Raw genomic sequence first — 25,602 nt, 5'->3', positions numbered from 1 at the left:
CTGAGAGAATGTAGAAAAGGATCAGGAGAGTTTCAGGTAATTTGTTTCTTGGCTCAGAAGAAGAGAGAAGCAGAAAAATTAATTTGAATTTCTTTGTGATTTTTAAGATCTTACCTAGATGATAGTATATGAATATATTAAACTTTCTGTGGAAAAAGTAAAAAGAGTAACCATAAAATAATTTTTACTGACGTTAATCAGGGAAATAATCACACATTATCTAACAATTAGAAAATATTAAGTAGAAAACTGTTAACAGTTAATTTACCCCCAAAATAATACTGTTTTGTCTTTTGCTGAATTACCTAGAAAATTGCTTCTGCTCTTTGTTTCATGAATTCATGTTGAAATGTCTAAAGAATAATAGGCTAAGAGTAGTCACAACGGTTGAAAAACTACACAGATAAAAAAATTAGAAAGTATTGCAAAAGAAAAAAACAGTCCAAGAATTTTTTTACTCCTTCCGTAGTGCCCTGGCAGGTGCTTTTCACAGTCAGTGTATTAATCCAGAGTAGAAATTGGGAAAGAGAAGAGATGGATTGGGAAAGTGTCCTCCAGCCTCTATCTCCCCAAAACCTCCAAGTCTGTTTTTATATAGTAAGATATAAATACGTTTGGAATTGTAACTGAACCTGGACAAGGACCTTAGACCTCACCAGCAACATGTGCAAATGTATAGTGCAAAACATTGTACTTACTACTGTTGTATTAGGAAACATGCATAAGCCACTTTTAAGAGCTCTTTCTGCTGTGTAATGGACCTTGCATGTTCTGTGCTTGATGTATATCTAAGGCCTGGTCTGCTTTTCTTCATGATCACAGCAGAACATATGTTTTTAAAACTTGGTAATAATTATAACATTTATTAAATATAATTTCATTTTAAAGCAGTGATGTTTTGGTGTCTCCATGGACCAGCAGTTTCAATGTATTACATGTACAGGCTAACACTGAGAAAAATAAATAGCTGTAGCAGCATAGTCATTGTCACACACAAGTAACTCTGTGAGGCATCGTTCTGGGTTTTTTCCCATGACTTATTAATGTGATTTCACATCATGCTTTATAATGATGCTTTACATTAGGACGTTTCATCTTATGATTTTATAGTATATAGTTCACTTGTAAAGGACTAATGGGTTTTTCCTGGTTCCTAGAATTACTTTTTATCGTTAATATCTTCTCCCCAAATGACTTAACTCAAATAATCATGAAGCTTTTGATGTCAGTCAGCCTCATCCATTTATGCATCTGTTTATTTGTTCATGCATTCATTCATACATTCAAATGTTTATTGAGCACTTGCTACAATACTTTCTTAGGTAACCATGGCAAATGTAAAAGTGACTGAAAGTTGGCCAAGATTAGGACACTGCTTTATGAGCTATATGGTTCCAGACATTCAGAGAACTCCACGGACTGGATGCAGAGATTGATTATTTCAGTAATGTTAGAATTCTCCCGTATTCTATGGTTTTAAACACCTCCATTTATTTAGCACCAGTAAAAAAGTGGATTGTGTTTCTATAAGCTATGATTATACTTAATTTTAAAAATATATTTATAGTTTATCGCTAAATTTCACTTTTGGAAAATTAGCCTTCATGAATTTTCTATCATATAAAGTTTAAGAAAACCATGGATGTTGTATTTTTTCCCACCTACAGTTATTATAAATTACATAAAAAGTTTAACCCAGAATAAAGTGCCCCTTTTTAAGAAACAGCCACGATTTAATAAAAATACATCCTTTATATGCTCATTGTCTTCTAGCATACTGTCTGCCACCATTCTTATTGTCAGAAAAGGTGTCTTAAATGTGCTTGGTGTTTTAGCTCAGCAGTAAAGTTTAGTGGGTTAAAAATAGCCAGACCAATAAATATTACTGTTGTCATTTTAATGAAGAACATAGCTAAAAAAATACAAGCAACAATAAATAAAGAGGTCCCATTTCAATACATGAATTTAGTTTCTTAGAGGCTGGAATTGACATTTATACATGGTATAATAAACATTTTGCCTTCACAAAGCCATTTCAGTTATATATAATTGTTATCATTTATTATTATATATATATATATATATTTTTGAAACAATCAATTCTTAGTGTCCTGGGGGCATTTTCTGTGTGTTTTATTGGTGGATTTTCATGTCTGTCTTACTATACAATAGAATTATTTTATTTAGCTTTGTGTTATCTGCCTCCCTACCTGGCATAAGCCAAACTGATGATTTATGTTGAAAGTACCTTTATTGTACTTTCAATAGAAGAATAGAATCATAAGCCACATCTAGGTGATGATGTAAGGAAAATGATCTTATTGACAGCTGTCAAAAATCAACCATTTTCTCTGGGTTTTCTTGCCTGCCCTTCTTCCTAGATTTGCCTTTGACTCACAACTCCAGAGAAGGACACAAACAAAACTTATTTGCAATTTGCAAAAAATGGAAGGGGGGAATCAAAGGGAAGGGGCTCCAAAAGACTGTAAAATTGTACAGCATGAGTCCTCTGATGCATGCTGTTTTCAATCTGCTGTGTGCCAGTTGGAGGCTTGAGGGGGTTGTGTGTGCACTAGAAAGGATAATGCTGAGAAATGATAGAGTGGCTGTGACCTCCAAGCTCAGCCTGGAAATCCAAGACATTGATTTCACTTAGCATTCCTGCTGAGAAATCTGGCGGAGTTCAGTTGTAATAAAAGAACAAGATTCTGTTCTAATGGTAATGGCGTATGACAGACATATCACTTTGTCTGTCCTCAGCACCAGAGACAGGAGAATTGGAGAAAGGTCACCTGATCTTTCCGTGGTGTTGTACGAGTGCTGTACTGAGCTTTGAACTGCCACTTAGGAACATAATTATTTATAATAGTAAATGATAAGGAAACCTTTAGAGGACTCACAGTAACCTTCTAAAAACTGCAGACAGGAAGTGTGTACCATAAACGTGAAAACACAAAAAGAAATCTGCTCTCTTCAAAATCTGCATTGGAGAACTTGGATAGCATTGCTGGTTGAATTAGATGTCTTTAAACTTACTGTTTTGAACTGTTTTCATTAATGCCTGACATACTGTCATTGCTTAACTTTTCCTTATTTTTTATGCCTTGATTATATTATGCACAGAGACAAGAATTTGTTTTTATAATATATTTTGCCAAAGGTTGAAAAATTAAGGCTATCAGCAGGTTTTAAAAATTTCTCAGGTGTTACATAACATCTTTCTTAATGCATGTACACTTGTCTCTTTAGCACTTATTTAATCTTTTCCCCTCTGGATCCTACTCCAGGACTAATTTTTTTAATATTTAGTTCTTCAGGGATACTCTCCTAGCTCATGAGTATCCTCACAGCTGCGTTTATAGCTAAATATTGATAATAAAAAAACTTTGAAATCTTGAACTTATGTGTGCAAGAGATCAAGTTTAAAGGAAATTTTAGGAAGAATTCTATTTCTCATATTAAGGAAAATTATTTAAAGTCTTGTGTAGCAGTATTGGTCCTTGAATCCCATAGACAGTATTGCTGCTCTGAATCTGCTTATATCCCTTAACAAATGTTTAAATTGATTTGTTTATAGTTTAGCGTTCTGCCAGAGAATGGACACAATTTATTCAGTGACTTTCATTTTTGCACCACATACTTCTTTATTTTAATGGTTTTCTGCATTGTTTGCTGCAATCTTTTAAAAAAAACCTAGATAGCCTTTCTTTTGTGATAGTAATTGATCTCTTGATAATATTTGTTTGGTAAGAATAAATTATTTCTTTTAAAAATAACAGAATCAATATCAGCCTTAAAATAGTTATCTTAGGAGGAGGAGTATTTTTACCTGGTTTCACATACAACTCACGCGATTGTTGCTAATGAATAAGCTTATAATTTCCATGTTGTCAGGAAATCCTCATATGTCATAGATGTGCTAACCACCTGAACTTCACATTTTAAGTGTTTTGCTATTGCAAAGGTAGCCACCTCTTGGGAAAATTTTAAGTGCAACTTGTAAATACTATGAAACGTCTCTTGGTATTTGATGAAAACTTATATATTGCCTGCAGCTAACCAAGAGTAGTTAGATTGAAAAGCTGATGACAAGAGAGAATTCCTGGGTGCTTTTCTTTTAACCTTGCTCTGACCCTAGTCATACCCCTGGTCGCACTCGTGTCTCTGTCAATGACAGGAGCGCATAGATTGTCCAAATCAATTTTTTTTGTTCTTTTCAAATACTTCTGGCAGTGATGTTCCCATTTGCTCAGCAGTAGCACCTGGGAGTTAGGACAAGGAAAATAAATATTTTTCCAACAAGCCAGAGAAAGCCCTAGCCAGCTGACCAGACACAATCAGATACTTTCAGGGGCAATATCCTTATACATATTGTTTCAAATTCAGAAGCAAGAAGTGGAACCGTATTGTTTTATCTGATCCTCTTTCACAGACACAGAAATTAAGATCTTTTCTGAATTGGTAGCCAGGTGCTTGTGTTAGTAATGTCAGGAGTGCCATGACTCCTCTTAGCGCACCTATTTTTTGCTATAATGGTTCCAATCACATAGTTTCATGCTAGCAAGTAAGCATTTTATCAGTACACACTGATCTACAGGGTAGAATTTTATAGTTTAATACTATAAGTCACAAACTATGGTACATATACACACAAGATTACTTAGCACTGTATGTTGGGAGTATGAGAAATCAGAGGATAATCATGATTCATCTTAACTGAAAATTAGTTCTAACAGGAGATTTAGGAAATGAAGCTTTTTTGCTAACTTTGAGACAGTGTTCTATAATGCCAGTTGGGGGAAAGCCTCACTACAAAAGTGCACATACAGCCTAACCACAACCAAGTCAAACCACCACCACGCTAACTATAAAAACACTGTTTTTAATATTTGACAAAAACATCCTTTCAAGATAAAGCAAAAGACATCAAAGAGATTTCATAAGTTTGAAATGGACCAGGAAGTACTAAGGCCTCCACAGTCGTAGTGCCATCATGAAAAATTCAGAAAGCACTGCTCAACATAATCATAACTTCAATTAATAGTTTCACATTTTATCTGGCCATATAAAATTTTTAGTAGTAGTAGTTGCTAGAGATGTGATTTCCAATATGTAAAAATTCCTAGAATGCTACCATTTGACTTATTTTTAGAGCTTTTCAGGTCAAGATCTCGAATAATCATTACTCAGTAAACAGGGTCAGAACTGGTCTCCAAATATAGTATTTCTAAGTAATCCACAGTGCTTAAATAGCACTAATCAAAGAGGCGCTTCCACTCATCTATATATGTAAGATCAAATAAAACCACGGATTCCTCCTGAAACTATTAGACCTGGTACTTTTGTAGATTTCATGTCTCCTAAAACTTCAGAACAGAACGGAATGTTAGCCTCAGCTAATTATAACCACATTTAAATTGGCCATTTTCTATTCTTATGCTTTAAACACTGTCTGGCATATCAATTAAATGCTAGAATCTCCCTAACACCTTGCTCTGTACAGCTGCTTCGTGCTTTGTTGAATAGCTATCGAACACCCCTCCTTCACCCCGTATTTCAATATCTATGAAATAACAATTTTGTGAGCCTTTGAGATGTGATATGGATGTGTCATACTCAAGAGGTGAATTCATTTGCGAGGAGTCACCCCATAGAGTTAAACTGTAAATGTGGCCCATTACCCATTATCATCACTTCCTGTGTGGGACATAGTTACAGTGGGCATAACATAGTCGCCCTGTCATTTTAAATAAAATAGTTTTCTTTTTGTGGCCCCTTGTTGCTAAACTGAAATATGTTAAATGAAGTGTTATCAGCATAACCCCTGTGATGAGCCTTCTCCTTTCCATTTCATTTGTATGCAGTTGACAGGAATCTCAAACAGCTAGGTACTTAAACAGAGGCTTTTCTGAGCACAGTGGTATTAAATGTCCAAGTAGGTCATTTGGTGATATATTCTTATGACTCGGAAAGCGGGGCGGGGGGGTGGGGGGTGGGTGGGGCATTTGTAACATAAAAACAATAAAAATTATAAAATAAAAGAGACAGACTAATTTTAGTGTTGGCATTTTTTTAAAAGGCAAAATATACAGAGGGATTTAGGTAATATCCTTTGAATTCAGCTGGCCTGGCCTGTGTCCCCGGGTATACTGATTTTGTTTTGACAGGAACCTGTTTGGAACACAGCAGCCAGCTCTGATGAGCCATGTCAAAGCTTTTTAATAATGCAAACCATGGGGGAGACAAGAGGGTGCTGAGCATGTGCAGAGACAGGAAGATCCACAGAATCACATTTTTTAAGCGGAAGTTGCCCTCTAAAATAGGTCCTACACAATGCAGATTCACCATCCAAAAAGCTAAATGTTGAAAGCATTTTAATGTTAAAACCAGGCAGTTAAAACCTAAATAGTGTGGGAAAGAAAAACAGAACAATGTGAAAGGATGTCCCTGTATCGGGCTTGGGGTGTGTGTGTGTGTGTGTGTGTGTGTCTAGTACAACGTCAATAAACGTCATGGCTAAATGTAAGTCATCAATACATTAGACTGAGAGAGCGAAAGTGCACTTCTGTAGTTATCTTTCCTTTTAGGGAATCATTTGTAATTTGGGCTTCCTGAAACATTCTTCAAATCAATTAAAATCCTTTCTTTTCTATCCTAAATGATTGATCAATGCCTCATTTGAGCTATTGATTAGCGACCCCTTTTCACCCCTTTAGCCTTGACCTGTACTAGAAATGCTTGAATAGAGAATTGAGAAGTGAAACCATGGAGGACCACACCTCAGATTTGATTCATTTGAATACCTTCTGCTTAATCATTCTTTCCTATTCAAAAAAATAGGAAGAATTTTAGTAGTCTCTTTAACAGAGATGCCCCAAAAAGTATAGATTTGTTTTCTACATGACAGCAAATTATTAATGTCTTATTTAGATAGATGGAAAATAGAATATATGCCCATTTATTTGTTCAGTTTTATCAATAGATTTTTCTCTAGAGAGAACCAAGCATTCCACTAATATTTTTAAACACTATAAAATAGAGAGTAGAAAGAAAATAATACAGTAATGAAACAGATGTAAATTTGAGTCAAAAAAATAAAAAGATGTAACCTTCTAAGCTGAAGGCAGACAAGTTCAAAACCAAAAGTATTCAGAAGTTTTATTTATTTAACAAATTGTATCGGCTGTTTTGTTTATAGAATTATGGAAGCTTCAGTAAGAAGGAAATGCAGAAAATATTCAGTCCAACACACAGTAACTCAGTCATGAGGTTACTTTGCCTCTGCCTAGTCTGCTGCAGTGACAGAAGGAGTCCACCACTCCATGAGGTGGCATTATTTTTATTTTTAACATCTTTATTGGAGTATAATTGCTTTACAATGGTGTGTTAGTTTCTGCTTTATGACAAAGTGAATCAGTTATATATATACATATTATTCCCATATCTCTTCCCTCTTGCGTCTGCCTCCCTCCCACCCTCCCTATCCCACCCCTCTAGGTGGTCACAAAGCACCGAGCTGATCTCCCTGTGCTATGCGGCTGCTTCCCACTAGCTATCTATTTTACATTTGGTAGTGTATATATGTCCATGCCACTGTCTCACTTTGTCACAGCTTGCCCTTCCCCCTCCCCATATCCTCAAGTCCATTCTCTAGTAGGTCTGTGTCTTTATTCTCGTCTTGGAGGTGGCATTATTTTATTCAGAGTAACTTGATGTCACAGTATTCTTATTTAAGTAGAACTGTAATCAACTTTCCAGGATTTCAAACTATGGTTTCACTGAATGACAGCTGTATTTGTTAGTAAAATAATAGAAAACCCAACCCAAACTGGATTAAGCAAAAAGGAAATATATTCAGTCACATTAAAAAAAATGTTATTCTGATTTCAGATGTGGTTTAATTAGGAGCCTAAACAGTATCACTTGGAATTGGTCTCTAGCCCTTAGCTCTATTGTTTTCTCATTCTTTAAAGGACTGTCCCTTTTTAGTGTTCTGTAACACCCTATGCTTACATCTACCATTATTGATTCAACAAATATTAAAGTATGCCTGTCATGTGCCAAATTCAGTTCAAGACAGAACTACAACTACTACAGCTATGAACAGGACACTGTGTCTTCTTTAGATTCTGCAGTCTAATGGGAATTGATAAACTATGAGTAGTTAAAACGACAATTTCATATATTGGTAAGTGCTGTGAAGAAAATAAGGGTAAAAGAGTGCCTAGGGACAAGCAAGGGAATCTCCTTGAGACAGAACTATAAGGGAACCCTCTCTGAGACTTAAATCATGAATAGGAAAGTACCTGCAAAGGTCTGAGAAAAAGGTATTTCAAACAGGAGGAACAGCAGTTGCAGAGACTGTAATATATGAGTGAGGTTGACAAATTCAAGGTTTAGAAAATAGGCCGGGATAGCTGAAGTGCAAAGAACGTGAGGGAGAATAAGAAATGAAATTGGAAATGAGAAAGACCACATCAGGTAGGACTTTTTCATGTTAAGTTTTGAATTTTGTTCTAAGTGCATTCACTTTTAAAGAGAAATTATGTGTTTTCCATTTGTCGTACGACTTATTAAACTCTTGTAATTATCTATTCATTGTATTCTTTTCTTAGGGTATTGTGTCTTTCAGGCAAAGGAATTTTTTTCCTTTTATCTTTTGGACCAATTAGTTAATATTTTAAGTGTCTCTACATTACTTCCCTAGAAACACTCTGGAATTTCAGTCCCAATGACACATCCTGGACCTTGCCATTGGAGAGACAAGACAATTTAATTCAACAAATTAATTGCTTATGATGTGTCTGTCAGAGTCCTAGGACCCAAGGATACTGGTGAACAGTGTAGATGGTTCTCTGCCCTCATGGAGCACAGTGTATGTGGTGAGGGATGTGGTGAAGCGATACAGACAGTAAAAGACAATCACATTAAAGCCTGTTAAGGGCAGCAAGTAAGCACCTGGAGTACGGATTTAACCTACACTATTTCCTGGGTTTTCTTTAGATTCACTTCCTTTATCAGGTTTTTTTCATTAGTAATATATGAAAACACACACAATTGATAGTACCTGATAACACCTATAGGAAGCAAATTGCAGGGTTGAATTTTTGGAGTGATATTTTGGTACTAACACCTAAGTATTGGTTTTTAAAAAAGTCATCTTAAACAATTATAATTGCTATATACTAGTGTTGATAAGAGTTTTAGAATTCTTATTTTACTTGATCTCTTTTGTGAGTAGGTTTACAAGTCACATGAGAAAACAGACCCTAATTTCTAATCAGATTTTTACTTTTGACATGTTTTTTTAAATTTTTGATTTTTACCCAAAACTTTATAACCCAGTGTGATTCCAGTGCACCTGCCAAGTGCAACAGACTTTTAGCTATCTTTTAAAAAAATCAGTGAAAAATGTGCTACAGTCTCAAAACAATTACAACAGGGCAGTTTTAAAATTATGAAGAGCGTTATTTTCATCATTGGGATAAACTTGCTTCGAGAGGACAACATTCTTTCAAAATCAGCCACACATTCTCTCTCTTACTGCCTGTCTCTCCCTGTCTCCTTTCCTCCATCTGTCCCTCCCTCTCCTCCCCTCTTCCCTTCTCCCTTCCTCCAGTTACAAGCTTTATTAAAGTCACACTTTTTGTCATATAAACATGCAATGCCACCCACTTAAAAAAAGCTTTTATAAAGCTTATGTAAAACTTCTATAAATAATGTGATTATTTTCTTGTTAAAGCTCATTATATGATTTATTTAAGCATGTACATTCACAATGCATTTAAAATCCTATTTGTTTCACTTATATTGAGTTTATATACAAAGTTCTAATGTATCTATTTTGTTGTATTATATTCCATGAAGAAGGATTCCTTTTTAGTTATACCTCTTCTCACATTTTCTCATGCACATACAATATGGTAGTGGCATTAACTGCACAAAGTTAACTTAAGGAGAAAGAGAGACTATTTTAACCCAGAGCTGTCCAAAAAGTTATAAAATAGTGAACTCCATCATCATTCTTGCAGTTTCTCATTTCTTCTAATAATCAACTAAAGAACACAGTCATTCTTAATTATAGTTTTTTGAACAAAGACCAGAAAAGAAAATGTGTAACTTGATTAGTATTAAATGTGGGGGAAAAAAATGCCTTCATCATATGCACAGTGAGTGGTGAATTCACATTGACTGTGACCCCCAAACCCCGGGCTGCGGACTGGTATCAATCTGTGGCCTGTTAGGAACCGGGCCGCAAAGCAGGAGGTGAGCTGCGGGCGAGCTAATGAAGCTTCATCTGCCGCTCCCCATCGCTCCCCATCGCTCGCGTTACCGCCTGAACCATCCCCCCAACCCCTGTCTGTGGAAAAATTGTCTTCCATGAGACTGGTCCCTGGTGCCAAAAAGGTTGGGGACTGCTGGTCTAGAGTCTACTTAATATGATCAGAGGAACTTGCAAGCATACATTCCTTATCTCACGTATCTTCAAGTTGGAGAACAGGGGGATACAGAATAGGATTCAAAATATAGAACAGCTCTTGTTTTTGTTTTTTTTTTTGAAATAGGGAACTCTTAGAATTCTCTTATTTTACTTGAAAATAGATTTGAAATTTTTTCTATACTGAAATCAGAATTTTGCTCACGAAAATTTTAATCATAAATATTAAATTTGAAAAGTACATTCTTAATGACTCAGAATATTGAATACTGCTAAGAGCTTGTTTAACAGAGTGCTGCTTGGAAAGCAGCATGTCTAAATATCAAGTGTCTAAATATGAAAAGCTAGCAATTTTCCTTAACCTGAATCACGTTCTTAGGTGTCCTCAGGTTCTCAAGGGAAGAATGTACCCCTTTCCTAGTCCTGGACCTCCTTGTAGATAATATAATTGGATGCTTCTTAGAATTCTACCCCCCTCCGTTTGTGAGCTGCAGGACTTACAATTGCAATATCCCACAGCTTTTAGCACTCGTACTTCCAACTATGGACTAGCTGATTCCATAGGGTGACTTTTACAGAACCCAACCGTTCATCCTTTATGATTTTGGTTTTTCAAAAGAATAAGGATGAGATCTCTAAATTTAGAGCAGAATGAAGACCAGAATTCTTACTTTACAGGTTTTACATTACCAAAATAATATGAAAGAAAAAAAAGTATACTTAAATAGAAAAAACAGTATATTCCCCCAAATTGTTTGCCAATACCAGAAAAGACTAGAAACCTTACATTTTCATGAAACCACAAAATATTTTTTATTAAAGCTCTGTTAGATTTCTTTGCAAGACCAGTTATCAGTACTGAGATTCCATATGAGACCTTCATTTAAATTGGGCCTTTCAATAACCAAAGAATCTTATTTTTTCTAGTTTATTATATAATTTGAGCTATTATGGTTTGTTGTGCAATTTTGATGACTTTTGGCAGTGTAGATATTTCATAATAGGAGAAAAAGAAATTGAGACCAAAAATAGAAAGGATGAAGTACTGCAAAAAATTTTCTCTTGTGGTATTTCCAGTAGTACTTAAAATAACATAAGGAAAAAATGCTGTTGTGAAGTATGTACAAAAGCATTATGACAGCAGTAGGAATGTCCTTAAATAGGTACAGATTTTTGTTTTCTATACTTCTCCGTGTAACTCTTTTGAGGATCAAAGTTTCATTTTAAGTCTGCGGGAGCTCAATATTCAGGTCAACCCTATATAAATACAGGGCAAGACAAAAATTTGGGGTCAAGTGATGGAATTTTTAGCGCCGGTTTTTATGTAGATAGTGCTGTCATTTATCTAAAAAATGATGGTTCTGATACAATTTTAAGAGAACCTCTGGGTAGTTTTTGTTTGATTTGGTTTTGCTTGTCTTTTTCTATTAGCATACACAGAGTTGCAGTGAGCTGGAATTCTGATCTGTTGTATCTGGGACCATAATTTATGGACTTGCAACAAACTAAATGAAGGAAAGATCAATTCCATAAGATTAATCATTATTACAAACACTTTCTTTACCCATTGAATTTTAAGTGGCTGCCCCATAATGTGCAGTCGATAAATGTTTACTAGATTAAATGTTTATATTATACTACTCAATCTTAATATGAATTGAAACCTTAGTTATCACTATCTGTGATATAGTCTTCACTATATGTCTATTTTTGCAATTAAATATATTAATACAACATTATCTAAGATCATGTATCTGTATACGTTTTCTGTTATTATTTCAGTCATATATTCTTAGCTATTGTCAGGTGAACTTTTGGGCCTTTGGTGTAACCAAGTTATGTTCTAGAATTCTGGGCATCTTAAATAAAACATTAAGGAGTTTAATGAGACAAAAAGGAATATTTTTAAAAGTTTTAAAAAATATTCTTTCAAAATGTATTTTGAAATGAATTCTATTTTTAAAAACAAGATCCACTTAGAATGCACAGTTAATAAAATATGATTTATCCTAAATGAGATATCTTCTAGTGGGAAAATAGGAATAAGAATGTCTTTCTTCGGAAAGAGACATATCAATAGACTTGACATTTTGCTTGAAACAATGCTATATGTTTGTTCACTGGTTTATATAATTTTTAAAATATCACGTAATGACTATGTTATTCATAGATGAAGCTTCTTAGAGTCACTCTTAGAAGATGTCAATACTGAGGTTTGTTCAATAAACACCTTTTTAGCACCTATAATATACTGGACACTGGTAGAATAAAAAAGAACAGGAATTAACACTGTACAGTGTAATGGGGAAGGCGGCAAATAAACTAACAATTAAAATACTGTGGGCTAAGTAATAATCGAAGAATAATATGGAGAAATGGAAAAAAGTTCTCAACACAACCTGGGGAGAAATAGGAAGATAAGGAAAGGCTTCCAGAAGATGTGCCATTTACATGGTTTTTGAAGGAAAATGAGACAACCTGTGCAAAGACTTGTAGGAATGAAAGAGTAGAGTGTGGGAGTTCATCTGAATTTTAAAGAAATAAGGTTTACAGTAATGCATCTCTAGAACTTTGGGAGTGAGCTTAAGAAGAATGAAAATGTAAAGATAAAAATGTCTAAAAGAGGAAGTCTAACCATCTTCCCTTGGCATTCTCTAATCTAGCCCCACTTACCTCACTAGCCTAAGTTATTCTACTTTTCTCCCAATCTCAGCAATTTGTGCTCCAAATGGAATCACTTCCTCATGTATCATGTTATTTCACCTCTTTTTGCCTATGTTTGTGCCACTCTCCCTCTCTGGAATGCTTTTGCCCTCTTCATTCCACTTTTCCCTCTTGCCTGGCACCAACTCATAAGACATATGTCCACTGTCACCTCTATGTGGAATTGGCTATTCCATCATATGTGACCACACTACATAGACACGCACTCCTTGTATAGCATCACAGCACCTGTATAACTGCACTTGCCTTCCCTTGTATGACTCTGAATCCCTTGATGGTAGGGAGTATATCTTATTCATCCTTAGCATCCGGTGTAATGCTTGACATATAATCATTGCTCTAGTTCTTTTAGAAGAATAAACAAACAAACAAATAAACGAGCCATCTGTGGAAGTAAGCCAAGATACTATGTTCAAAAATATGACTGAGTTTGGGACCCCTTACATGGAAGCATCAAAGATCCTGGGCTTGAGGATAATCTCAATGCAGCGTGAGTGGCATACAGTTGTACCTAAGAAAAGTAAAACAGTGCTGTTGTACTATGTCGAAAGACCATATGCACAGAAAGGTTATGGAGCCTAAAAGTAAGGTTTGTTATTGTTTATCCTGTCAGTCTAGGTGAGATACACTGGATTTAGGAAATATGAGTGTTCTGATCATTCAAGAGACATCGTATGTAATGAAGCATACATAATTTACTAGTCCTTACTATGGTCTGAGTGAAGTACAGTCATCCCTTGGTATCCACAGGGGATTAGTTCCAGGACCTCCTTGGATACCAAAATCCACGGACGTCCGAGCCCCCTATGTAAAATGGTGTCGTAAAGCTGGCCCTCTGTATCAGCTGCAGTTGGTTGAGTCCGTGGATGTGGAACCCAGGGATACGGAGGGCCAACTAAACTCACTACTTCTTTGGCCCTGATTCTGATAGTGAAATTTGCATTTCGAGGTCTCTTGAAATTAAAAGAAGAATATCTTAAAAAATTCAGCAATATTTTGGTCAGGTCTAAATTAATGAATTGACATTCTGACTTATACATTAGCCTCATGAGTTTGTTTACTATGAGTACATCTTCAAGTGAATGGCCTCCCTTATGTATGTTGACAGATTGAGAGTGTGCAGAGGGCTTCCCCGGTGGCGCAGTGGTGAGCCTGCGCGTCTGGAGCCTGTGCTCCGCAACGGGAGAGGCCACAACCGTGAGAGGCCCGCGTACCGCAAAAAAAAAAAAAAAAAAGAGTGCACAGAAATGAAAGGCATAGGCTTATACTAATATAAGCTACTTTTGTTATATTGTTTAACTGACAGTTCAAGTAAAGTCTTAGGAGAGAAATTTAAAAAAATTTTTCTCTCTTACTTTTGTAAGATTATCTTTCTCTGCTTCTCTTTTAGGCTAATCAATCTGCTCAAGTATGGCAGAGAAATATTTCACCTATACATACATTTGCTTATATTATATATAAACATTATTGATATTATATATACAAACATATATATATTCCATTCTTTACTACAGTAATCAAGAATGCAGATTCATTTTATTTGGCAATCTAATGACCCAAAGCAACATTCAAAATAAAGTCGAATCTAAGGTAAATGCACTCATTCTTTCTCCTTAGTTCAGTTTAAAAGATATCATCAAAACTCTTATGTAATGATATCATTACAATTGCTATATAAAATCTTTTTTGCCATCCAGACTGTGGAATGTATTATTCTCTTAATGTTATGGGTTGGGAAAAATTAAACATGAGGCATTACAGCTGAGTATCACTACGCATTATTTTAATTGACTATTTCTTAAATGAATATCTGATAAATCAATCTTGCAATTCCTCATGCTTCACGACATGCTTAACTCAATACAGACACTTAAGAATCATTATGCTGTGAGAGCCTTAATACAAATTTGAGATCATTATAGTTAAAATCAGACTCTTACCTGATGCTCAATTCTAAGCCTTTTCATGTTTATTGAATTTTCTTTGGACTATACCTTCAATTTAATATTATAACAATGATAGGCAGAATATATAATCAAGCTAAGCATCTTCAATATGTTGAGAAAAAATTATTTTGTCTCCAGGGTACAACATAAAAACTGGCCTTAACTGCCATTCTATATAAATAATCCTCACCCCTTAGAATTTTTTAAAGACGTCAGTTCCCTCCTGGCCACTGCCATGAAGACAAAGAATGCCTCAATGACTCTATCGAGATTATCATTAAAATAAAAGGATATTTGAAGACATCAGCTATAAATCACTATAAAATGGCCTGTGGGTAACCTTTGACACAACTCATTTGAAATAAACCTGGGATGGATTCATAGCCGTTGGTCAGGCCATTAGGTGGGCTAAAGGTCTTTCCCATCCTCTCTTTCATTTCTTGTAATATTAGTTCCTCTCTAAATGACTGGGCAGCATTTGGATATATATAAATTGACATATGTTTTATGTTGAAATAAAATAAGTCCACTTAAATAATAGTGTTGAGGATGTTTATGGCATTTACTTGAAATATGTACTCTTTTGATGTATAATTTAGATACATGAATACATTTGGAATTTACTTGTAGCTATTTTGTTAAAATATTTCATGATATGATATTATAAATTTTTTGCAAGGGCCCAGATTAATATTATCCAAATTGAGCTCTTAATGATCCCTATCATAATGAGGTATAAAAATCTCTTCAGAATTAAGAAGAAACTGCAAGATTTCAGTTATTAGTCTGATTTTTCAAAGAAATTGCTTAACAATTTTTTCCCTGTTGGCATTTAGATAAGAGGCAGCTCTGAAAAGTTGCCTAGACTTAATGGCCCAGTGACTTGGGTTTGAGTCTGAAGCTTAATAAGGTTATGACTATTGGCAAATCTTTGAATATCTCTAACTTCAGTTTCTTTATCTGTGAAGTGAGATTGATAATATCTCACACTCTTGCTGTGAGACTTAAAGTAAGACAAAATGTATGAGGATGCTTTTGTAACTTGTAAAGTTTAGTTGTCAGGGAGTAAATTGAATAGTATTAGAAAATCAGCATTAAAAATGAACAGATATAAAAGTATTCAAATTATTTAAAATAGTATATGGATTATTAAGCTTACTAAATGTACTTTTATATATTTTATGATATTTAATTGACTCTCCCCAAATATTTATGTAACAATAGTGTACAGAATTATTAGCATTTATTTCTTCTTTGGAACTAGCTCTCTTTTTTTAATGTAAATTTATTTATTTATATATTTATTTCTGGCTGCATTGGGTCTTCGTTGCTGCATGCAGGCTTTCTCTAGTTGCGGCGAGCCAGGGCTACTCTTCGTTGCGGTTCACGGGCTTCTCATTGCGGTGGCTTCTTCTCTGGTTGTGGAGCACAGGCTCTAGGTGCACAGTCTTCAGTAGTTGTGGCTCACGGGCTCAGTAGTTGTGGCTCGTGGGCTCTAGAGCGCAGACTCAGTAGTGGTGCACAGGCTTAGTTGCTCCACGGCATGTGGGATCTTCCTGGACCAGGGCTCGAACCCATGTCCCCTGCATTGGCAAGTGGATTCTTAACCACGGAGCCACCAGGGAAGTCCCGAAACTAGCTCTCTTGATGACAAAATGGCTTTATAAAATCAGCATTTCTTTTGGAGTGGGGAGAAGTTCCCAGGTAAAAATTGCATAATTTTTGTATTCAATTAGGCATATACCATGCCTTTTGTTTTATTAACTCTCTAATAGGTTAATTAGGAGAAAAGGAAAAAGGAAAAAAATACTTTGTCAGTCACAATTAGAAAATAATTGCTTTTGATGAATATCTCAGGGAAGGGAAAATAATCTTTATTCCTGGTAATAATCATCTAATCCCAAGTAGCAAATTTTATAGGACTAAGTGTTCTAAGAGCTCATGCCCTTGACACCTTTCTGTGTTTTCAGACTCTTCAGAAAAAGAGGTGTCAGGATCAACAGAATAAGGAAATGATAACCTTTTGAAAAAGTTCTGAAAATTGCATTTAAATTAAATATCTAAGATCCAAAATCCAAATCCCAGTCCTAGACTAGTGAATCAACCACGTTTGTGACAAAGTTTGGTCTAAATAATCTAGACTAAATAAAATACAGGTTTTTTTCAGAAGAATTTCTTTCATGACACTCTTTTAGATTAATCACAATCATATTTCTTTAAATGTAGTTGGCCTTTAAACAACATGGGTTTGAACTGCATGGGTCCACTTATGCAAAGGTTTTTTTCAACAAATACATTGGAAAGTTTTTTGGAGATTTGTGACAATTTGAAAAAACTTGCGGACAAACTGCATAGCCTAGAAATGCTGAAGAAATTAAGAAAAAGTTAGGTATGTCATGAATGCATACAAATATATGTAGATATACATATATACATACAAATGTATATGTATATACATACAAAATATGTGTTAATCAACTGTTTATGTTATCTGTAAGGCTTCCAGTCAACAGTAGGCTGTTAGTAGTTAAGTTTTGGGGGAGTCGAAAGTTATACTCAGATTTTCGACTGTGCAATGAGGTCACTGCCTCAAACCCCCAAGTTGTTCAAGAGTTAACTAACTGTATTACAATTTTCTAGCGGCTTCCATAGCCTTAAACTGTTGTGTCGTTTAGTGTCTATATATTGCTTCACCAACTGGAATATAAATTCCTTCTCCCCCATGACTAGCACAGTTGGGAATAATTTCTAAAAAGATGCTTATGGAACAAATTAAAGAATAAACCTATCACATGAGAAAAAAAAAAAGACCGGGGCAAATAGGACAACTCTTCTAAATCTATATTCAGAAAGGAAGATCACTAATACTGCTCTTAATCTGACGGGTGAAAATTGCTCTGGGTTAAGATAAGTGGGAGTGAGAGAAATGAGTTTTGCATTTACGTTTTATTTTTACTTATCTTTGGACTTTTAATCCTTTGTTTTCAATGACTGCCCCTTGTCCTCTGCAATGAATGGAGTGAAAAAGAGTTGTAGTTTGGATGTACTGACCTAGTAAAGTATCAGGTCAAATTAATAGGAAGGGGCTTCCCTGGTGGCGCAGTGGTTAAGAATCTGCCTGCCAATGCAGGGGACACGGGTTCGAGCCTTGGTCCGGGAAGATACCACATGCCGCGGAGCAACTAAGCCCGTTCGCCACAACTACTGAGCCTGTGCTCCAGAGCCCGCGAGCCAGAGCTACTGAGCCTGCGCGCCACAACTACTGAAGCCCGCGTGCCTAGAGCCCGTGCTCCACCACAAGAGAAGCCACCGCAATGAGAAGCCCAAGCACCGCAACAAAGCGTTGTGCCCCCGTGCAGCAGCAAAGACCCAACATAGACATACATACGTACATAACATTTTAAAAAAATTAATAGGAAGCCTGTCACTAAGAAGTTCCTAACAGTGGCTCTGTTAGATGACATCTCTGAGTAGAAATCAGTGAGTCCCAGAGATGTCAAGGCTTCAACCCTAAGGGCAAAAAGAAAAAGGAGCAAAGTTCTGAAGACTGGGAAGAACCCTGAAATTCAAGTGGTGGGAATTCATTTGAAGAGATTCAAATATGGAGGGAAACCTTATGGTGGTGCATATGCTCCTATTTTGATATTCACTAGTCAAAATGACATTTGCATTGTATGTAGATGTAAGAATTTTTAAAATACTTTATGAAAAAAAAAGAGGAAGAAACAGAATTTATCAAGAGTTAGTCAGTGATTAAACTTAACTGTCCATGTAATTATATATTAGTTAATACTTAGTATTTTTTCTAGTCAAAGTATATGTGGGTAATAAAAGACAATTAATATACTAATGCCTACCCCCAAGAAAGTTGTACTGTAAAGAGTGGGAGTACTCAGCTAATCCATAAAGATCCCTTTGAAGAGTAAGGTCTTCTTAATCTATTTAAAATCTGATTATTTTGCCATCAACAATTCAGGAAAACAACTAATGCAATAAAATGAAATGCAGTGGGATGATTGTTATAGTCACTAATAATAGGGTGCTGCCTTAGTCTTCCCTAACCTTCTTGCTTTATGTTTCATTCACTGTCAAATCCATTGCACACACACATACTCATACGCACAGACACACGTGTGCACGTCCATCCTTCCCCAGAGTTCTGTACCTTAGACGATTTGGCCCTTTCTCAAGTCTCCCCAGAATACACCCATACAGTGGTTAACTGTCATAACTGTATTAAACATGAAGCAGTCAGTCAGAGTGGGGTCACCAGACTGTTGGGGATTTGTGCCCATTAGAACCTATACGTGCATGTGGGGGAATTGGAAATGAGGACTTGGATTTAATTAGAGTTAGTATTAAATGACTTACGTATGACTGTGCCTTCTATTTATTCTCCTTTTTTCTCCTGGGTTGGCTATTTAAAGATGATCTACGGGGAGGGGAAAGCGTGGGGTGGGACAAGGTGAGAGAGTGGCATGGACATATATACACTACCAAATGTAGAATGAACGGTTGGAAGCAGCCGCATAGCACAGGGAGATCAGCTGGGTGCTTTGTGACCACCTAGAGGGGTGGGATAGGGAGGGTGGGAGGGAGACGTGAGAGGGAGGGGATATGGGGATATGTGTATACATATGGCTGATTCACTTTGTTATACAGCAGAAGCTAATGCATCATTGTAGAGCAATTATACTCCAATAAAGATGTTGAAAAAAAAATTTTTTTAAATAAGTAAATAAAGATGATCTATCTGCTTGTAACCAGACCAAACTTTTCCCAGGATCTTCCAAAATTTAAATCCCTAAAAGATTGAATCCCCAGATATTTTTTAAGGACTTTTTTTTAGCCCTCTCAGTATTCCAAGTATTCTATTTTGTTTTGTTGCAAGATCAACTCGTTCTTTTCACAGTTTTATGAGTGTTTCCTCCCCCTGAATAATAGGCCTCCATGTGATATGCCTACCTCTGCTTTATGTGACCCCAGTGGGACAAAGAGTCTACACTCATTTGTATTGGTGTTGTTTATATTGTTCTGCTGTTCTTTTGGTATTAATTCCTTTTGTAGATTGATGTAGAGAGGTTGGTCCTGTACATTCAGGTACAGGTAGAAGTACCATCCCCACCATAGAGGTGGTAGTAGAATTTGATCAGTGTGGCTTCTACTTCCTTAAATTTCATGTTGTGAATCTGTATTGCTCTGAGGACTTCTGCTTTTTTGCATGTGAATCCATTCCAACATCTAATAACTTTGGAGTTCTTGGGTTTTTTTCACATATATTCAAGTGGAGCTAACAGAAAAGTAACAGTGACAAATGCTTTCTAATTATTAGTTTAAGGGCTGATCAGGTGGTGCCAAGAAAACACTTAATTCTTCTTGTACACGGAATGACCAACTCTAATTTCTCTAAAAGCATTTTTTAAAAGCTTTTGGAGATTTACATTTAGAGTTTAATAAAAGGAACTGGTATGATTGTTAACATCAACTCTTACTTCTCTGTGCTTTCTTTTAGCCTCTTGGTAGAAGAACTGTAAATCATTTTAAAAGATAATAGCAATCATCCAGATGTAATGAATACCACAGGACAAAATAACAATTATTATTAGGAATTGGAAGCTGTCCAGGGACCAGAGGTTAAACAAAGGTGAATCTGAAACACCATACATTTTATACTGTTTCCTGTTATCACTGTTCTCATCAAATATTATTGTTGACACTTGTATTCCTCCTGTTCTTCTCCTTTTCAAATAGTTCAGAAAATTTACTCTGCAGAATTTCTGTGAGTGGGTTTTCATTTGGTATTGTGAGCTAAAGATCTTCCCATATGACACTCTTCTAAGTAAATGTACAGAAACTATATTTCTACAGTTTATTTTTAGAACGTTTTGAAAATAAAAAGTAGCAGTTAGAGAGTTTATCTAAAATTAAAGTCTCAAAAGCTAAGTTAGAAATGTTCAAGAGAAGGGAGAGGAAATATTAAAAGAGAAGGAAAGAAAAAGGAGAAAAGAATGACAACTAGCTCTCAAAATAAATAAAACTGAGGAAGATTCATGAAATGTATTCACATATTATGGTTGAAGAATGAGAAACAAGTATTTTTCCAGGAGTCAAAGTGAGGTCTTGGTAAAAAATGCTTTGGAATCATATAAGAACTTAACATATATTGGCTACAGTCTTCTCTTTTAGAGGATGGATTCAGTATTGCTGCCTCACAAAATATCCCCAAATTTAGTGACTTTAGACAACAAACACTTATCTCACACAGTTTCTGTGGGTCATGAATTTGACAGTAGATTACTTGGGTGGATCTGGCTAAGAGGCTCCTGTGGTTGCAATCAAGTTGTCAACTGAGGTTAGTCATTTGAAAGCTTGTCTGGTACTGGTATATTCACTGGGGTTGCAGTCATTTGCAAACTTGACTGGTGCTAGTATATCCACTTGCAAAGTGGCTTACTCACATGCCTAACTAGAAGTACTGGTTATTGGCAGGAGGCCTCAGTTCCTTGCCAGGTGGATCTCTCCATTGGTTGTTTGAGTGTCCTCACAACATGGCAACTGACTTACCCCTGAGGGTGATTTTGTCCCTCAGGAAACATTTGGCAGTGTCTGGCTATAATTTCGGTTGCTGCAACTTGGACAGGAGTGCTACAAGCATCTACTGGTTGAGGCCAGGGATACTGCTAAACATTCCGCAATGCACAGGACAGTCACTCACAACAAAGAGTCACTCACAACAAAAATCAATAGTGCCGAAGTTGAGAAACCCTGCCACCCCGGAGCAAGTGATTCAAGAAAGAGGAAAGTAGAAGCTGCAATGTCTTTTATGACCAAGCATCAGGAGTCAAACTGTCATTTCTGCAGTACCCTGTTGGTTATGTAGATCAGTCCTATTCACTGTGGGAGGGGAATACACAGGGGAATACCCGGAGGCAAGAATTATTGGGGTGGGGGGGCATCGTGGAAGCCGGCTATCACAGAAGAACTTTGTGTGTAGAAAGAATGACATTATTTGGTTTAGAAATTTCAAAGAAATTATTTTGTTAAAAAATGAATGTGAAATATTACTGATATTCCGGAAGCCACAATCTTTCCTCTCCTTGTTTTCAAATATATGTATGGGTGTGTTTGTGGGTATAATTTACAGTTTTGAGGCTTTAAATCAATGAAGTCAGAAAACAAGGAAAATAATCTATCAAGGTATTAACAGGGAAAGAACAGGAGGCATTTTAAACAACAAATTAAATGATGAATATGTTTTGAACACCTTTAAATTAATTAAGGGCCAACAGGATAAATGTAAAAGCAATGTGTAACTACCACATTGAAGCAAATGTTCCCCAACTACACTGCTAACATACACGTTTTTGGTTTTTTTTTTACATCTTTATTGGAGTATAATTGCTTTACAATGGTGTGTTAGTTTCTGCTTTATAACAGAGTGAATCAGTTATACATATACATATGTCCCCATATCTCCTCCCTCTTGCATCTCCCTCCCTCCCACCCTCCCTATCCCACCCCTCTAGGTGGTCACAAAGCACTGAGCTGATCTCCCTGTGCTATGCGGCTGCTTCCCACTGGCTATCTACTTTACGTTTGGTAGTGTATATATGTCCATGCCTCTCTCTCGCCCTGTCACAGCTCACCCTTCCCCCTCCCCATATCCTCAAGTCCATTCTCTAGTAGGTCTGTGTCTTTATTCCCATCTTACCCCTAGGTTCTTCATGACATTTTTTTTTTCTTATATTCCATATATATGTGTTAGCATACGGTATTTGTCTTTCTCTTTCTGACTTACTTCACTCTGTATGACAGACTCTAGGTCCATCCACCTCACTACAAATAACTCAATTTCATTTCTTCTTATGGCTGAGTAATATTCCATTGTATATATGTGCCACATCTTCTTTATCCATTCATCCGATGATGGACACTTAGGTTGTTTCCATCTCCTGGCTATTGTAAATAGAGCTGCAATGAACATTTTGGTACGTGACTCTTTTTGAATTATGGTTTTCTCAGGGCATATGCCCAGTGGTGGGATTGCTGGGTCATGTGGTAGTTCTATTTGTAGTTTTTTAAGGAACCTCCATACTGTTCTCCATAGTGGCTGTACCAATTCACATTCCCACCAGCAGTGCAAGAGGGTTCCCTTTTCTCCACACCCTCTCCAGACTTATTGTCTCTAGATTTTTTGATGATGGCCAACATACACTTTTAAAAGAAGCAGGTGTAGCAAAAGTGTAAAATGGCAAAATGAGGAAGGCAAATGAGAAGCTAGACCATATTACCATCAGCTAAATAACTTAAGACTTGAATTTAAATGGCAATCAAGTCTAATGGTAACATTAACACAGCAAAAGCATACCTATCAGAGAATTCCTAGAGTTCTCTCTACCTGGTTAACAAGGCATCTTGCAATCTGGAAATCCAAAAGTAAGGTTGTGTTCATGAAAAGGACTTCAGGACTACATGCTCTCTAAGATGATAAACTTGATTTTCTGGTGACAGAAAGCTACTAAGTATAGAGTTGGGGTGGCCACCTGAGTAGGATTCCTAATTCTTCAGGAGCTAAGAAAATAATTTTAAGATTGTTACACTTTGTTTTATATTATATTACTTTAATTGACTCTTGCACATAAATGTAAACCTTTTTTCCTCTAAATTCTTCATGAAGGAAAAATCAAGGACACACCAGTCTTTTTGGAGATCTCATGGTATTTGTTTTGTTTTTCTCTCTACTGTTACTGTTTTTTCTACTAAACCATAGGAAAAAATGCCTTATTTGGGTGGGAAAGGTGAAAGAGGGCTCTTACAGTGAACAATAGGGACAGAAGAAGAAAAAGATGAATGTGAACACAAGCTAGGGAAGAGAGGTGCGGCCTCAGTGCACATTGTGCAATTCAGCTTGTCATGTAGCTTCCGTACTTAATTTAATAAGATTATTTCATTAGAGAGTATAATAGCAGTATCGTGATTAATTTTGCAGCATGTTTCATGAATGCTTTTACTCCTCCCATGTGTTAGTATTGCTACTTACTTCACATGAGTATTTATGATATGTATGGGGACAGTTTCCAAATTGTGCACAGGAAGTAGCCTGAAATTATATACATAGAGTTTATTAAGTCATTGCATGGCTATTAAAGAATCAAAGCATATTTATAAATAAAACAATGTGTTAAGTGCGTAGACAAACTGTCCTTCAGGCATTCAGCTAAAATAAGACACATTTCCACATACCTCTATATCTAGGGCTTGAATAAAAAGTAAATGCACCTCTTTGTTCCTTTATTACTGGCCACACAAAACTAAAGTCTCAAAGCCACATGCCTAGATGTCAAGTGATTTGCATTTTTCTAATTCCCAACATATAATAGCCATTATTAAATGGTTGAAATTCCATTCAATAAATAACAAATGAATGGATGTATGATTGAATAAATGTATATGTTCTTGTTCTTTGTCATCAGAGTGCTATAAACTTGTTAACTGCCAAATAAATGTTTGATTTTCAATAACTACCTTAGGTAAATATTTAAGGAAGTGGAATTTGGGGACAAGTGTGATATGGCATGAACTGGATCATCAGTTAGATAATGAGAATGAATAAAGAAGTAAATAAAGATGAAAGTTTTATACTGAAAGATATAATCATTTGCACATCCTTAATGGTACATCTTGTGGTCCAGAATCCTGCATGTGGGTATAGCTCTATGTTGTGAAGGACAAGAGTGCAAATAGGAAGAAAGAAGTAGACTTCTTTACTGGTATCCCTGTTCTCTAGCTCTCTATTAAAATTCTTTAGCAAAAACATGAATGAAGGCTAAGGAGTGGGGAGAGAGAAATAACCCTCCAGGATTCTGGAGAATGATTTTTCTTTGATAAATTATGTTTGATTTCCTAGCTAATTTGGTCTCTGCACATTATAAAATTATGGATATGATACAGTTATAATAGAGTAACATGTTTTTCCTAGCATAAACTTATGATTTGAAAACCATGTGAATGAAATATATTTTAACTTTATATAGTTATTTTACAGTGTTTGTTAAGTTTTTGTGGAATCATCCCTGCATTCATGATCACAACTGGTATTTCTTCAGTGCATCCAAGGCAATATATTTGTGTCAAATTCTTTTCTTTATCTCATTTATAATTTATATGTGTGTGGGATTGGGATACAAATTCATTAGAACCGCCACAGTATTTCTAGTACTGTGACCACAAGCTGATGTTAAGTGAAATGTTTGCTTTGAGACAAGTCATAGTAGCTAAATAAGTGGAACATGCCTGAACTATATGATTTTTGGATTGCCCTCGTTTTGCATTCTTGTTAACGATTTTATATTTAACTAAGATTAGATAATTCCTTTTTAGGGGAATGTATAATCATGAATTGGTTCCTAAAACTTTTGGACGTATTTGGACATACAAAATAGTATTCTCACACATTATTGTATGAATTGTTATATTTTCTGCCATATTGTACAT

The 25,602-nt window shown here is 35.8% G+C and overlaps 1 protein-coding gene across 11 annotated transcripts in view; it reads left to right on the top strand.

The window, feature by feature from the left end:
* The window catches only part of SOX5 (SRY-box transcription factor 5), a 997,502-nt gene that overhangs the window by 923,394 nt on the left and 48,506 nt on the right, over window positions 1-25,602 (top strand). The window lies entirely within an intron of this gene.

The sequence above is a fragment of the Delphinapterus leucas genome, chromosome 11 (assembly GCF_059928025.1).
Source record: "Delphinapterus leucas isolate spDelLeu-1000000601 "Yukka" chromosome 11, BTC_Dleu_Yukka2, whole genome shotgun sequence".
Lineage (NCBI taxonomy): Eukaryota > Metazoa > Chordata > Mammalia > Artiodactyla > Monodontidae > Delphinapterus > Delphinapterus leucas.
The sequence above is the reverse complement of the archived record's forward strand: the minus strand, read 5'-3'. Positions and strand labels throughout refer to the sequence as shown.